The sequence below is a fragment of the Canis lupus genome, chromosome 7 (assembly GCF_003254725.2).
Source record: "Canis lupus dingo isolate Sandy chromosome 7, ASM325472v2, whole genome shotgun sequence".
NCBI lineage: Eukaryota > Metazoa > Chordata > Mammalia > Carnivora > Canidae > Canis > Canis lupus.
This window is the reverse complement of record NC_064249.1, coordinates 45,162,636-45,176,545: the sequence shown is the minus strand read 5'-3', so window position 1 is coordinate 45,176,545 and position 13,910 is coordinate 45,162,636. Positions and strand designations below refer to the sequence as shown.

Below are 13,910 nucleotides of genomic sequence, written 5' to 3'. Positions count from 1 at the left end.
GCAACTGACCCTGACCCTGAATGTCCAAGAAGGACAGTGCACATGCTTTGTAATGTAACTACCTCGTGGCTATACAGTAAGAAAGGAGCAAGTCTGAACCAGTTCACCGTTCAGGTCTCTAAAGGAAACTGCTTTGATGTCATCTTAATTATAATGGGGCTTTTTTCTTATATGTGTACAGTCCATGGGGCTAGCTCTCTGCCCTAGTGATCCAGGACTCCCCCTGCCCAACCTGACATCTGCGCCACTGAGTTAAATGTTGACTGAATGAAGTCATCAAAAGTCTGCACCACAGGGCTCCTGGGCGACCCCATTGGTTAAGCACATTGGACCCTTGGTTTCAGCTCATGTCATGATCTCAGGGTCATGAGATCAGGCCCCACCTTGGGCACTCATTGGGGAGCCTGCTTCCTGTCTCTGTCTGCCCCTGCTTGTGCATGCTCTCTGTCTAAAATAAATAAATCTTAAAAAAAAAGAAGAAAGAAAGAAAGAAAGAAAGAAAGAAAGAAAGAAAGAAAGAAGAAAGAAGGAAGGAAGGAAGGAAGGAAGGAAGGAAGGAAGGAAGGAAGGAAGAAAGAAAGAAAGAAAAAGAAAGAAAGAAAGAAAGAAAGAAAGAAAGAAAGAAAGAAAGAAAGAAGAAAGAAAGAAAGAAAGAAAGAAAGAAAAGAAAGAAAGAAAGAAAGAAAGAAAGAAAGAAAGAAAGAAAGAAAGAAAGAAAGAAAGAAAGAAAGAAAGAAAAAAGAAAGAAGGAAAGGAAGGAAGGAAGGAAGGAAGGAAGGAAGGAAGGAAGGAAGGAAGGAAGAAAAAAGAAAAGGTCTGGGGAGCCTGGGTAGCTCGGCTGGTTAAGCACCTGGCTTTGGCTCAGGTCATGATCTTGGGGTCCTGGGATGGATACCTGCATGGGGCTCCCTCCTCAGCAGGGAGTCTGCTTCTCTCTCTCTTCCTCTGCACTTCCCCCCTGCTCATGCACTAACTCGTGCTCTTTCTCTCTGCTCTCTCTCTCAAATAAATAAAAATCTTTTTTAAAAAAAAGTCTTTTCCTCAAATGATCTCATCAGACTGACCCATTTGTAAGCTTTGACTTAAGGGACCCAAATCTATAGTAAGACAAGAAAAAGCCTTGGCAACCCTCAACTTTTAGGTCTCTTCTGCTGACCTCGAGTGACATGTGCTTCCTCAGACAAGCTCAGGAGCTTTCTTTTGGTCTTATCAGAGAAGTTCCTGGTTTGGCAAAATGGGTTGAAAGGTCTGAACCATCAGAGCCTCTGCGTCGGCCACTGCAGTAACTGATGCTGGCTGAGGGTGTGCCAGGGTGTGTGTGGCTATGTGTGGCTGCGCATGGTACCCAAGACCCCACATCTCTGGGATCCAGTTCACTGCCTAGAGCAAGTCAAACATATCTGGAAATTTTGCAGAACCTCAGCTCTCAACTTCAGCCAAGAGAGTTATTTCATGAACTGTCAAAAGACCATAAATGAGCCATGGAATGGTTAGTAGTTGTTAGGAACATGTGTAAAGTACTCAGCACAGTTCCTGGGACATAGTAAGTGTTCAACTAAAATGTCAGTCCCTGGCCAACGTCGTCTCTCTTGGGGAGGCTTAGTGAGTAGTGGGATTTGTCACCTATTCCTTAAGGGGAGTAGAGACTATTTTCCCCAGAGAGGGGCAGTAGGAGAGTTGAACACCTTGATGAGGGAGGACAAAGGTGGAAGAAAGAATCTGAGGCAGGGTCGGGTGGCAGGAACATGGATTATGGAAACCTGAAAACCCTTTATACCTACTGCTCTGCTTTTGCATGGTCTGGCCCTGGAAACCTCAGGAACAGGATAAGTGTAAGGTCTCTAGCATAATATGAAAAACATATCTGCCCAGACTCACTTCTGCTGCATCTGCCTTCCCTGGAGACCAAGTAACTGTAATGGGCACATAAGCTGGTCTTTCCCAAACACACTTAGGTTCTTGCAAAAGATCAGAAGGCACACACACAAAAAATCACTCAGGTTCTTTCAAAGGAGTCTTCTCTTGGATCACTTTCTATTTCTTGAGGCCAAACAGCTTGTACTTCCTCATGGTAAAATGCAGACACTTGAGTGCTTTCTCCAGAGCAAAAATTGGTTGACACTCCCCGATGATGGATTCAAACATTTTGACTGTACTCATTCAAATTCCCGTCAGTTTAGTCAATTGATGTCATATCAAATATCTGTCAGTACAACCAGCCAAGTCGATTAGACACCTGGTCTTTTTAGTCAGCTAAACTTGTTATTTCTGAAAACAAAAACAAAAACAAAAGAAAAAAAACAAGATAAAAGTAACCTATCAATTTAGTTAGCGATAGACTAATAACTTCTATCAAAAAAAAACTACATTTTTGTCAAACTACTTTGATTTTTTTTTCCCACTGAATCTACTAAATCAATCAGTTGTGTGCAGTGTGGGGAGGATATTGACCAGATGTGCAGCTTGAACAAGCAGGGAGGTGAACATCAGAAATGAAATCATCAAAAAGATTCCATCAGAATGGCCGCTGCTCAATCATCCACAATAACAATGAGAAATGGGATCCTACAAGATGTATGACAGGTAGTCCCTAATCACAACAATTTGGTGCATGGAAGAGCATTTTTCTATTCTTTCTAGAAATTCACCTTCCTGTCTTGTTTGTCCATAATTGATAAGAAAATGGGTGTGATTGCCCCGGGAGTACTGATTTGTGTCCCTGATTGCCTGTCAAAAACCAACGAGCTGATGGCAGGTTCACTAAAAACCAAAAGTTGATTGTATTTATTTGAAGTCCTTTGACTGTTATATTATGCTGAATTAATTCTGAAAGATATGATGCCTTCCCAAGTCCAGAGGATTATGATAAATTCAGTGCTTGACACGGTCTGTGTTAGACCCAAACTAAAGAGTTAAAATTGATTTCTTTGTTTAAACTGAAACCATTCGACCTGGCCTTTGGCACCCTCCTTCTGTACCCTTTATCCTTCTCTCAAGCATCATCTCACCCTTTCCCGGGTTCCCCGCCACCTTGCACCCGCCCCCATCCCCAGGATGCCTGGAGCCTTCATACCGTCCCAGAGCTCTCCCTTGCAGGGGTGACCATTTAATAGACCAAGCCATGCTAAGAGATCTTTGACTCACTGTGCTAAATCTTCCCAAGGGTGCTTGTTCTTCAAAAGAGGATACCTGAAGACATCTGTGTTTAGTTCAAAGGAGTGAATCACTAAAGGTATAATTTCAGATGCCAGGTAACTGGAGAGAGTCCAAGTGTCAGCAGACATGGTTTTAACAAAGCCAAGTATTGTGAAGAGCCATCTTGCTTGGAGAATCAGAACATATTCGCTCTCAAGTGTATTCATGCAGAATTAAGTGGCCCACTTTTGTCTGATTCAAATTTTTCACTGGCCAGATTTTCTCCCAGTCATAGACATTTCTGCAACGGGAATAAGCTGATTATTTATTGCTAGTCACTCACCACCTACAATTCACTTTTCCAATTTTCCGTGTTGCCTGTACAGTGCCACTTTGTCAATCCCTGCAGTTTATTGACTGTGCTCTGATGGCTGGGGTAAACAAATTACTTCAAGAATGACTGGAGCAAAAAAGGGCATTGCTCGCTGGCTTCTAATGATGGAACTGGTGTGTGATCCAATTGGTCCTAATGTCAGGAGGCAATTCACCATCACGAGGGTGCAGGTTGCCAGAACCCATCCTATCAGTGACAAAATTTCGTACGGTGCATAATATTGACCTTTTTTTATTCTCAGTAAATAGTAGATAATATTAAATCAAATGATTTTGCAGATAAAAACTCCCAGATTTTGAAGTTTACCCCTTTAAAATCCACTGAAAATATACGGCACAGTAACAACCCTGCCCTATAAATGCATTAAAAGCATCAAAAACCAGGAGGTTCACATTCTTGTATTAGGCCAGAGGATATGTATTGGATCTAGGATCAAGTCCTTGCACAATCCAGACCCAAATTCGGGCTTAGTTCGGTGGACTCCAAATTTTTTTATTGTGCAATTCTACCAGAAAAATATTTTTGAACAGGCACCCCCCTATACATTTGTTTAATTGCAAATTATATTTCTGTACGTACATCAGCCAGTATGTCAAGCCACATATGCAGTTAGGTGAGGGTCATCTTTAATGACAGAAAATGTAAATCCTTTTTAAACTAGATTTCATAATCCTGACATTTGAGGGGCCTAGTTCTTGTCATGGCTAATTAGGTTGTCATTGCCTTTACTTTCTAATGTGGCTGGAATAATCAGAACATAAGCAGAACTGAGGAAACAATAGCCCCAGCACTTTCCTGTGATTTATTTGGGCTTTTCTATCAATCTTTCTTTATATGCTGAAGTCTTTGTAAGAATCTTGTTAATCCTAAGTGTCCATTTTGTGTAAATCCCTTAGTACCATGGGAAACCACTCTATTCCAGAATGATGATAATAATAATAATAATAATATCCAATCCTGGATAATAAAAAGTACTTATCCAGGATTGACTCCAGAAGCTGCATCGGCAGCCATCAGCCTCCTGATCTTGCATGCTGACCTTCACACATGATATACAAGGTCCATACATGACATGTGACAACTTGAAAAAGGATCTGAACCAGGACATCTTAAGTTTATCTCAATTTTTAGATAAAAATATACATAGAAGTCCTAATATTTTCTTTTTTAAGCTTGTTTGTTTGAGAGAGAGCACAGCAGAGGGAAAAGGAGAAGCAGGCTCCCCACTGAGCAGGGAGCCTGATGTGGCGCTGGATCCCAGGACTCCAGGATCGTGACCTGAGCCAAAGGCAGCCATTCAATTGACTAAGCCACCCAGGCACCCCATAAGTTCTAGTATTTTCTGACCTCACCCCAATGGCCTGAGTGTCTTACATCTCCCTCAGGATGAATGTCCCACTTTGAGAACCACTGGTTCTAGTTCACCTCAAAATACAGGCTCTTCAGGAGAGGAGGCCCGCTGAGACCGTGTCAGACTTGATGTCCTGCCCAGTAGTTTGGGCATCCTGGGGCCACTGGGAAGCGTTAAACGGTCTTTTAAAGAAGGGATGATGTGACCTAATTTGCATTCTTGCAAGATTATTCTGAATGCCCTAAGGAAAATGGATTGTGAAGATAATAGGAGTTATATAACAGGAGAAATGATAATGGTCTGAATTAAGGCTGCAGCCTTTAAAGATGGAGAAAAGTGGGCAGATTCACAAGATAGTAAAGATTTGGCTATTCACTAAACTTGCCCAAGGTTAAACAGCTGGTAGGCAGCAGAGCTAAATTTAGACCCCAGGTCTCCTCACTCCCAAAACAGTGATTTTTCTTCTGATTTGCCATGTCAGAGAACACCTGGTCCCTCCGTTTTATCCTCCCCAAGGGAGATAGGTGATCAGGAGCTGAGCCCAGACAGCACCGTGCAGTTTCCAGCAGGATGATGAAGGAAGGCACCAGGAAAGGAAAGGCACTGCCTTCTCCAGATGTATTTGTCTTTGTAGGATCCATCAGGGGACTCCATGAGAATCTGTTTTCTGGGTGTTGAATCCCATACTGAAATAACACATTTTCCATGATGGCAAACAGAAACTCCAAGTGACTATCCATTCAAGTGCAGGCCTTAACAAAAACCATAACCCGTCCTGCTGAAGAGTGGAAGGTGCTAGGGAGGTACCAACATGGGGGAAAGATAAACAGATTCTTGTAATCATTCCCACTCAGGAGCCCTCATCTCTTCTGGACTGTTTAAAATCCTTCTTCCTTTAAGCTAAAACATTAGCTCCTCCAAAAATTCCTTCCTAATTACCCCTTCTTTCCCATCTCCTGCCCTAATCTCCTTTCTTATGGCATCTCTTACTCAGGGTTCAGTACAGAAAACAGAAACCACTACAGATATTTTAAACAGAAAGGGATTTAGTACAAGAACCTGGGGGTGGGGTCACGAAATTTGGGGCAGAGTTGTAGGAGTGAGCTTTCTAGGTTGGGCCAGAAATTACTCCTGGAACACTATAAAACTGACCCATAGGGGCCACTACCTCCAAGGCCTCCACTGAAACTACTGAGCTCAAGAACCATGAACAGGAATGATATTCCTGATATTCCAGGAATCAGGAAGCCAGAATCATGAAGTCACTCTAGCTCCCACCCCTCAAACCCCACAAAGCTGATGGCTAAGCACATTGGCAGAAAACAAGAAAACATCATCTGTCCATGACCTTGCTTTCAAAAAAAAAAACCACACACACAGCTGAAAGAGCAAGACTTCTGCTTCACTTCTACCTTTTAAGTTTTGCCTAAATGCCTCTGACAACCCCTGATTTTATCCTAAAATTTTAGCTGCAAGGGAAGCTGAGAAATTTGATTTTAGCCTCTTGAATATAGTAAGGTACCCCAGAAGGATTGAGTAAGCCACACTACGGGTTCCAGCATGGGATCTCCCAGATAATACATCCTGCGTTGTTTTTTATGTGTCTAACCACCTCTCCGTTCCTAGAGGACAGGGTTCATGTCTTTCACATCCTCTAAGGCTGCAAGATGAGAGGCCCTTCCTTGCAAATAATCAAACGATGAGATGCATTCACTGTTTCAGTATTTTCTTACTTTGCTTTCTGATCCTACCTTTAAATGTTGTCTCTCATTAAACCTCCTTGAAGGTAATGCTAGTTGGCACTTCTCCAAGTGAGCCACGGGGCTGGGTGTGTGTATATGTATATTCCTCAACTAGTGGGTGATTGTGTTTCACAACTGATCCCCAGCCAGAGCTGGTTTTTTTCCCCCAAGAGACATTTCTACCCAATGAGGCTCAACCAATAGAAAAGTGATTCCCTGAAGCCAACAGATCTTTCTTTTATGAACTATCATCTCATTGTGTCAACAGGCTACCTCTGAATGGGTAAGCAAGTGCCCTCTACACTGCCCTACATGCTTGTTATGAGGATTAGGTAAGAAAACACAGGTAACAGGGCACTGGTTTAGCAGTGGTTTAGCACCACCTGCAGCCCAGGGCATGATCCTGGAGACCAGGGATCGAGTCCCACATCGGGTTCCCTGCATGGAGCCTGCTTCCCTCTGCCTGTGTCTCTGCCTCTCTCTCTGTGTCTCAGTAAATGGATAAAATCTTTAAAAAAAAGAAAAAAAAAGAAAAAGGAAAAAGAAAAAAAGAAAAGAAAAGAAAAGAAAAGAAAAGAAAAGAAAAGAAAAGAAAAGAAAAGAAAAGAAAAGAAACACAGGTAACAATACCTACCACATAGAAGGTGTTCAGTAGTGTCTGTTCCTTCCTTCTTCCCAAGAACTTTTTCTTCCATAAAAAATATGCCTTTCTGGGCTCTTGCTAAGAGACTGGCTAATTAGATCCTTGAGGCGATATTAATGGTTAATGTATTAGTTGTCTACCGATGTATAACAAATTGCCCAAAACTTAGCCAACTTAAAATAATAAAAATGTCCTTGGCCAGGAATCCAGGAGCAGCAGCAGCCTACCTGGTGGCTCTGGCTTAGGATCTCTAATGAGATGACAAGATGTCAAGATGACAGCCAGGGTTGCCGTAGTCTGAAGGCTTTACTGGAGCTGGAGTCTGCTCTCAAGAAGAGTCTGCTGTGCAGCTAGCCAGCTGATGCTGGTTGTTGCCAGGAGGTCTCTGCCTCTCCATGAGGAACTCCCAAGGCTGCTAGAGCGCCATCATGACATGGCAGCAGCTCCTCCAGAGCAAATGCCCTAAGAGGGCAAGGCTGAAGTGGCAAGGTCTTTAATAAACTAGCCTCCGAAGCCACAGAGCCTCATTCCCATGATGTCCTGCTGGTTACACGGATCAGCTCTGTGAGTACTGGGAGGCAAGGGTCACCAAGGGCCACCGTGGTGGCTGGCTGCCACACCTTATAATGGCTTAATACTGTAGAGGAGCTCTTCCAGTTGCTGTCATTGTGATTTGGAAGGGATTTTGAATGTTTCAATGCAACTTTGTGAGATACCCTTAGAGACACTTTAATCTTTGTCAAGATTTTAGCTCTAGAGTGCACTCATTAGACATCAGGAAATATGTAAATAATGAATAAATTTGTCCTTTGAGCAACATATAGGCATTCCCCAAAATGGAACAACTCAAGAGATAAAGCATCTATGGAGCTTCTTGTGAATATATATGTATGTGAATTAGGTGCTATGTGTGTGTGATAAAATGTCACCCACAATAAGAATTTGGGAACGTGTAAACTATAATAAAAGAACTAGTAATAATCACTGAATTCCTTTTTATGTTCAGGAGTGTGTGTGTGTGTGTGTGTGTGTGTGCGTGTGCGCGCGTGTGGTATGCTTTCTTCAATAGATAGGAATAGAAATGTATGATAACTATGAATTGCAATTAAAGAATAGAATGAAATGGTATAACCCTGACAAAGTAAGAATAATAATAAAATTAGTAAAAATTGATAAAAGCATAAGAAAATCAATTTTCTGATTTTTCTAGCAAGGAGGCAATCAGTATCACCTAAATATGAAACCTGGATTTTTTTTTAAGATTTTATTTATTTATTCATAAGAAATAGAGAGAGAGGCGGAGACACAGGCAGAGGGAGAAGTAGATTCCTTGCAAGGAGCCCAATGTGGGACTCCATCCCAGGACCCCGAGATCATGACCTGAGCCAAAGGCAGATGCTCCACCACTGAGCCACCCAGGTGCCCCAGAAACATGGATTTTTTTCTTTTTTAAAAGATATTAATTTCTTAATTTTTAAATGATTTTTCTGTTTTCTTAGCCTTAAAATGTTATGAAAACTAAAAATATTTCCTGTGACAAGTAAACATTTATCTGAAGTTTAGCACTTTCTCTGGTTTCACTTTAATTCATTTTTCTTTTGTTATAGTCACACAAAATTAAATATGATACTTTCTATTTAAAAACAATAGCTCAAAAGCAAAACAAAAACAAAAACAAATAGCTCATAAGGCATGATCCTAGTTCTAGAAAATAATTTTGTCTCTTTCCCTTGCTGCTTAGGAATATGAGTAGAGAGGTATCTGGAAGGAAAGCTCCCCAATGTTTACAATGGCCACTTCTGCATTTGGAAAGTGCCAGTAAGCTCCTGTAGATGATATTTTCATGGCAAATATGATTTTATAAATATGACAAGGAGGGGCTTAAATTAAAAGGAATATGATTATTGGGTGGGTGATATTGTCATCTCATTTATCCCGTCAAATGTTTATGTCTTAGAACCTCAGAAGCCCTTGAAGGTGTTATAGATACATCATCAGTCTTGAGGGGTGTACTTTACCTGCCTCTTGTCCTAGTGGGTTAGGGTATAGAATCAGTGCAGCCAAGATGATGGGTTAGGATCCTCAGATGAGCCATGTGCACCCCTGATCTGTGATCCCCATGTGCACCCCTAACTAGAACTGGGCCCCTTATACAGGCAAAGCACTGATCAAGGAGGTCTGCAAGTCCTGGAGTCCTGGTTGAATCCTATATCTTAGTTCATAGTTGCATCAGCCCTCGGCATGAAGGAATTAGGAGCATCACCAAAAAGGCAATGCAATCATTATGTGGAAGGACAAGCCCAAGAAGAAGAGGAATGTAACTATAAACTCTGAAAAACAGAAAGAAACAGGACAGGACATAGGACTCCTTCACACTCAATTCAAAAATCTCTTAAAAGTCGATCTTAGGAAAATGATGGTATTAAAAATCTTTCTGCTAGCAGGCACGTTTTTAGTTTTCATGACTTTTTTCATCCTTGGCCTACCAGATTTTCTCACTGAGCATTTTGTGGGGGACAGTCCCTTATCATATAGGCTTGTCCTGCATAATGCAGCATATTTAGCCTCCCTGGCCTTCACTCCATAAATAGTAGTGGTACCCCTCAGTCATCGAGACAACCAGAAAGATGCTCCCCTTATTTCCACCTTCATTCCCTACCCACCTCCACAGTGGGAACTAGGGCAATCCTAGTGAAGACACAGTGTGTCTTCTGGTTTCCATGAAGGCAAGAAGAACTTTTGCCTAGGTGGCTCAGTCAGTTAAGTGTCTGCCTTTGACTCAGGTCCTGATCCCAGAGTCCTGGGATCAAGTCCCACATCGGCCTCCCTGCTCAGTGGAGGGCATGCTTCTCTCTCTCCCTCTGCCTGCTGCTTCCCCTGCTGGTGCTCAGTCTCTCTCTCTCTCTTTCTCTCTCTGTCAAATAAATAAAATTAAAAAAAAGAAGAAGAAGAGATTTTGCTTGTTCAGTGTTGAATCTCTAGTGGGTAGTACATAGTAGATACTCAACAAACACATGTGAATGAATGAGCGATACTCAATATGGAATCTGCTGTGGAGAAATTAGCGTTTGAGGAAGATTAAAGTTTCTAAATATTTACATCAGCAATTCCACTCTCATTAAATTCCTGGTAGTTGGAGGATTTCGAGAGCTTATGAACAACTCCAGAAAAGCCAGGAGGCCATAGGCAGAAACTGACACTTGCTGACACCTTCAGCACGCAGGGTGGTGCACTCCTCGGCCCTCTGCATTTTGTCTTATGAGGTAGTAATCAGCAGCCTGCTTCCCAGAGGAGAAGGCATCTGTGTGCCCCATGTGGCACCATGGCAAGTGGCAGAGCTAGAATGTGAGCAGACTCCCCAGGCCATCCTCTTTTGGTTCCACTCGCGGTGACCATCCCGGTAGGGTTTGCTCATCACCACTCACCCTCCTTTCGGATGCTCTCGAGAAAACACGTCTTCAGAGATTTCACAACAAACTCCATTTATTTTTCCAGTGATGCCCAGACACATTCCATCTCTTCAGAGCCTTGGCTGCTTAAATATAGCCAACTTATCTCTCCCATTGCCTCGGCCAAGCCACAGGGGGTCAGAGGACAAGCATCTTGGCAAATGTCTTTGGCCATTTGCAACATGCATGTGTTCTTTAACACTCAACTGGTGTAACCCCAAGTGGCTTCTTGGGGATCTGAGGAAAGCGCATGTGGTAAATTGGTTAGGCATGAAGGAGGAGAAAGGGTGGGATAAAGCTAGAATTAAGTCCCCATCTCCACACCAGCCTCCCTCTGGCCCTCCTCCTTAAGTAGCTGTTCCAAGGGCTGGCTAGCTCTAAGCCCAGATGATGTGCCAGGAGCCACACTCAGGGCAGTGCGACCAATCACCTTGCTTCCTCTTCTCCAGGAAGATTGTTGCTCCATCCTTCTCAGGGTTCATGCAAGAAGGGAGGAAGGAAGGGGGAGAAGCCTTGCCAGGAAGTCTGGCAGCTTGAAGGCTGTGGTCCCTTCAGAGCAAGGACAAGTGGTTTGGGAGCAGCCCTCTGTCTCCCCAGCCCCATCACCTCTCCAGCTCCCCTTTTCAGCATATCCTTTGCGGCGAGGACTTCAAGCTCTCCTCCCGCGCAGTGACTCTGCCTTTTCTCTCCTCTCGTCCTCCTTCCTCCTTATTCCCTGTCCCCTGCTACTTCCCTTAGGTCTACCTGTAATTCCCGGTCCTTCCGTGGTTTCCTCCCTGCCAACCCCAGCTATACTGCTTTTCTTACTACCTCCACCTTCCAGTCCAGGTGGGGCTCTCTCTGTTTTGTCTTCCTGGATGTGGCACAGACATACTGTTTGATCACTGCTGTCCTTACGGGGGTCCTTCCTCCCTGCCTCCCAGTGAAGTTCACAGCGAGGATGCATGGGGCTGTCAGCACAAAAGCCTCCTGACGCTCACTCACCTCAACACGACCCCGTGCTTCTGTCCTCTTTGGGGCCATTCACAGCAATGACCCCTTTGTGTCTCCTATTATGGTCTTTTTTTTTTTTTGGAGTTCGATTTGCTAACATATAGCATAACACCCAGTGCTCATCCTGTCAAGTTCATTATGGTCTTGTAGAGCGTATAATAAGGCAAAGGTGAGCCTCTGGTTTAGGTATTTTCAACAACGTGCTACATTTTTATTTCTAAACTCATGCACTGCTTACAAACCAGCCTCTTTGGAGGTAGGCCGTGGCTCAGACCCCATGCAGGTTGCGTGGGAGGCAGGGATTTAGCTTCGAGAGGCCAAGACTCATGATGGAAAGGACTGGGGCATTTGCCACCACCTTTCATCTGGAGATAGACGGCGTAAATGATACTTAATTAAAGTCATAAATCTAGCTTTGGTTTCATTTTAGTTTTCCTGTTGCTAAATCTAATCTGGTTTCACTTGTTTGCCGAATGCTCCCACCACTCCGCCCAAGTTCTAAAACAATGGAGATTGTTCCCAGACCCTCTCCCAGCATGCCCCAGCTCCCTTCTTGTAGCTCCCCACACCTAGAGCCCCCACCAAGCAAGAATGCTGCCTGATAGACCCCCTCACCTGGGCTTCTCAGAGCCACCTGGGGGGCTCGTTCAAGTGCAGATTCCTTATCTGAGAAAGGGGCACAGGGCATTTAGACATGCAGCAGGTCCTCAACTCTCACACCTTGAGTAGCGTGCAGTAACCGTGTGCCACAAAGACAGATCGCCAAAGGTCCAGGTCATACTTCTCAACATAGGCCTCACATCGGCATCACGTAGAGAGCTTTTGAGGATCTCAGTGTGCCGGCTACACCCCAGACCGCATATGTCTCTGGAGGAGGAGGCCAGCTGTGTGTGGTAGAACCAGAATCTTTGCTCTAGGGGTTTAAAGAAAGGAACGCTCACCAAAGTTTGAAGGGGAAAGTGCTCTGGAAACATCATCCCCTGTCACCCAGTTGTTTTTCCACCCAACTAGATTGCAGCAGGGGCTCCAGTTCATCACGTATAGAAAAGGAGGCCAGGTCTGAGGCCTAAGGGTGACTGGGGGGAGCCGTGCCTGCCCTGGCTCCCAGGCACGTTACAGAATGTGGAGAACGCAGTCCATAGGGATAGAGGCCAGGGCCTGGGGTTGCTGCACCAGGAGAACCCAGCCCCAGGGCCCTTCAGGCTACGGGTAAGAACTGAGATCCAACGCCATCCCCTTAACCTCCACTTTTACCTGCACCCAACAACACCCCTTATTCCTGCAGAATGCCTCCACCCTGTCTCCAGAAGGCCTTCCATGTCCTGTGACTCTGAGCTGTACCTGAACCAGAGGCTCCAGGGACAGTGCCTGGTGGGATCTGTCCCAATTTCCATGCCCTCCCAGGAACAGCCCTGCCTCCCCACTCTCATCAGTGTCAGTTCTAGAAAATACACATCTGTGCAGGGAAAACATTATCAAGGTTTTGTTGAAAGGAAAGGGGGTAGCTCCAGGGCCTAAAGGACATGCCAGGCTAAGTCCTTGGAGAGGTCAAGTCCAGGAGAACTGTGTCCCTGCCAAGTGGAAGAACGGGGCTGCAGACTGCCCCAGGGGACACACGAAGTCCCACTTTTACACCATGGCTCAGATCCTGAAAGGAGGCATGTGTTTATACACGTTAAATCCAAACTTGAAACAGAAAGCCAGGCCCTGGGGAGAATGGAGGACCTGCTAGCCCCAGGCTCTGCCTGAGACTAGAGAGAAACCCTCAGGGTGGAGCCCACGGCCTATAGCAAAGGAGTCAATGATGCTCCTGTGGAACGAGCTCAGACCTGAGCATTAGGAGGCAGCATAATAATGCTCCCAGTTCCTGTGTCCCTCAGGAGGGGTGGGGGTACCCTCCCTTCTCTGGGCCTGTGAAGTGAAAATACCCTGCCTCTCTCCTCATCATGGGATCATTCAGGAAAACAAATTCAGTTTTGGGGGTCTTGTTTTTTGTTTAAGATGTATGTATGTATGTGTGTATGTATGTATTTGAGAATGAGCTACCATGAGTCGGGGGAAGGGGCAGAGGGAGAAGCAGGCTCCCCGCTGAGCAGGGAGCCCCACGAGGGGCTCCATCCCAGGACTCCAGGGTCATAACCTGAGCAGAAGGCAGATGCTTCCTGGCTGAACCACCCAGGCACCCCTCAAATGCAGTTCTTGA

General features: G+C 44.6%; 1 protein-coding gene and 1 long non-coding RNA gene across 3 annotated transcripts in view; one reads left to right on the top strand and one right to left on the bottom strand.

Annotated features, from left to right (window-relative positions):
* LOC112647800 (urea transporter 2) overlaps positions 1-13,910 on the top strand; it is a 398,379-nt gene that overhangs the window by 347,430 nt on the left and 37,039 nt on the right. The gene's annotated exons all lie outside the window — the stretch shown is intronic.
* On the bottom strand, positions 734-7,813 carry LOC118355352 (uncharacterized). The gene is made up of 3 exons (XR_004817681.2): positions 7,257-7,813; positions 3,190-3,436; positions 734-2,268 (listed from the first exon to the last, which is right to left on the bottom strand). It is a non-coding gene; the product is annotated as an uncharacterized LOC118355352 (long non-coding RNA).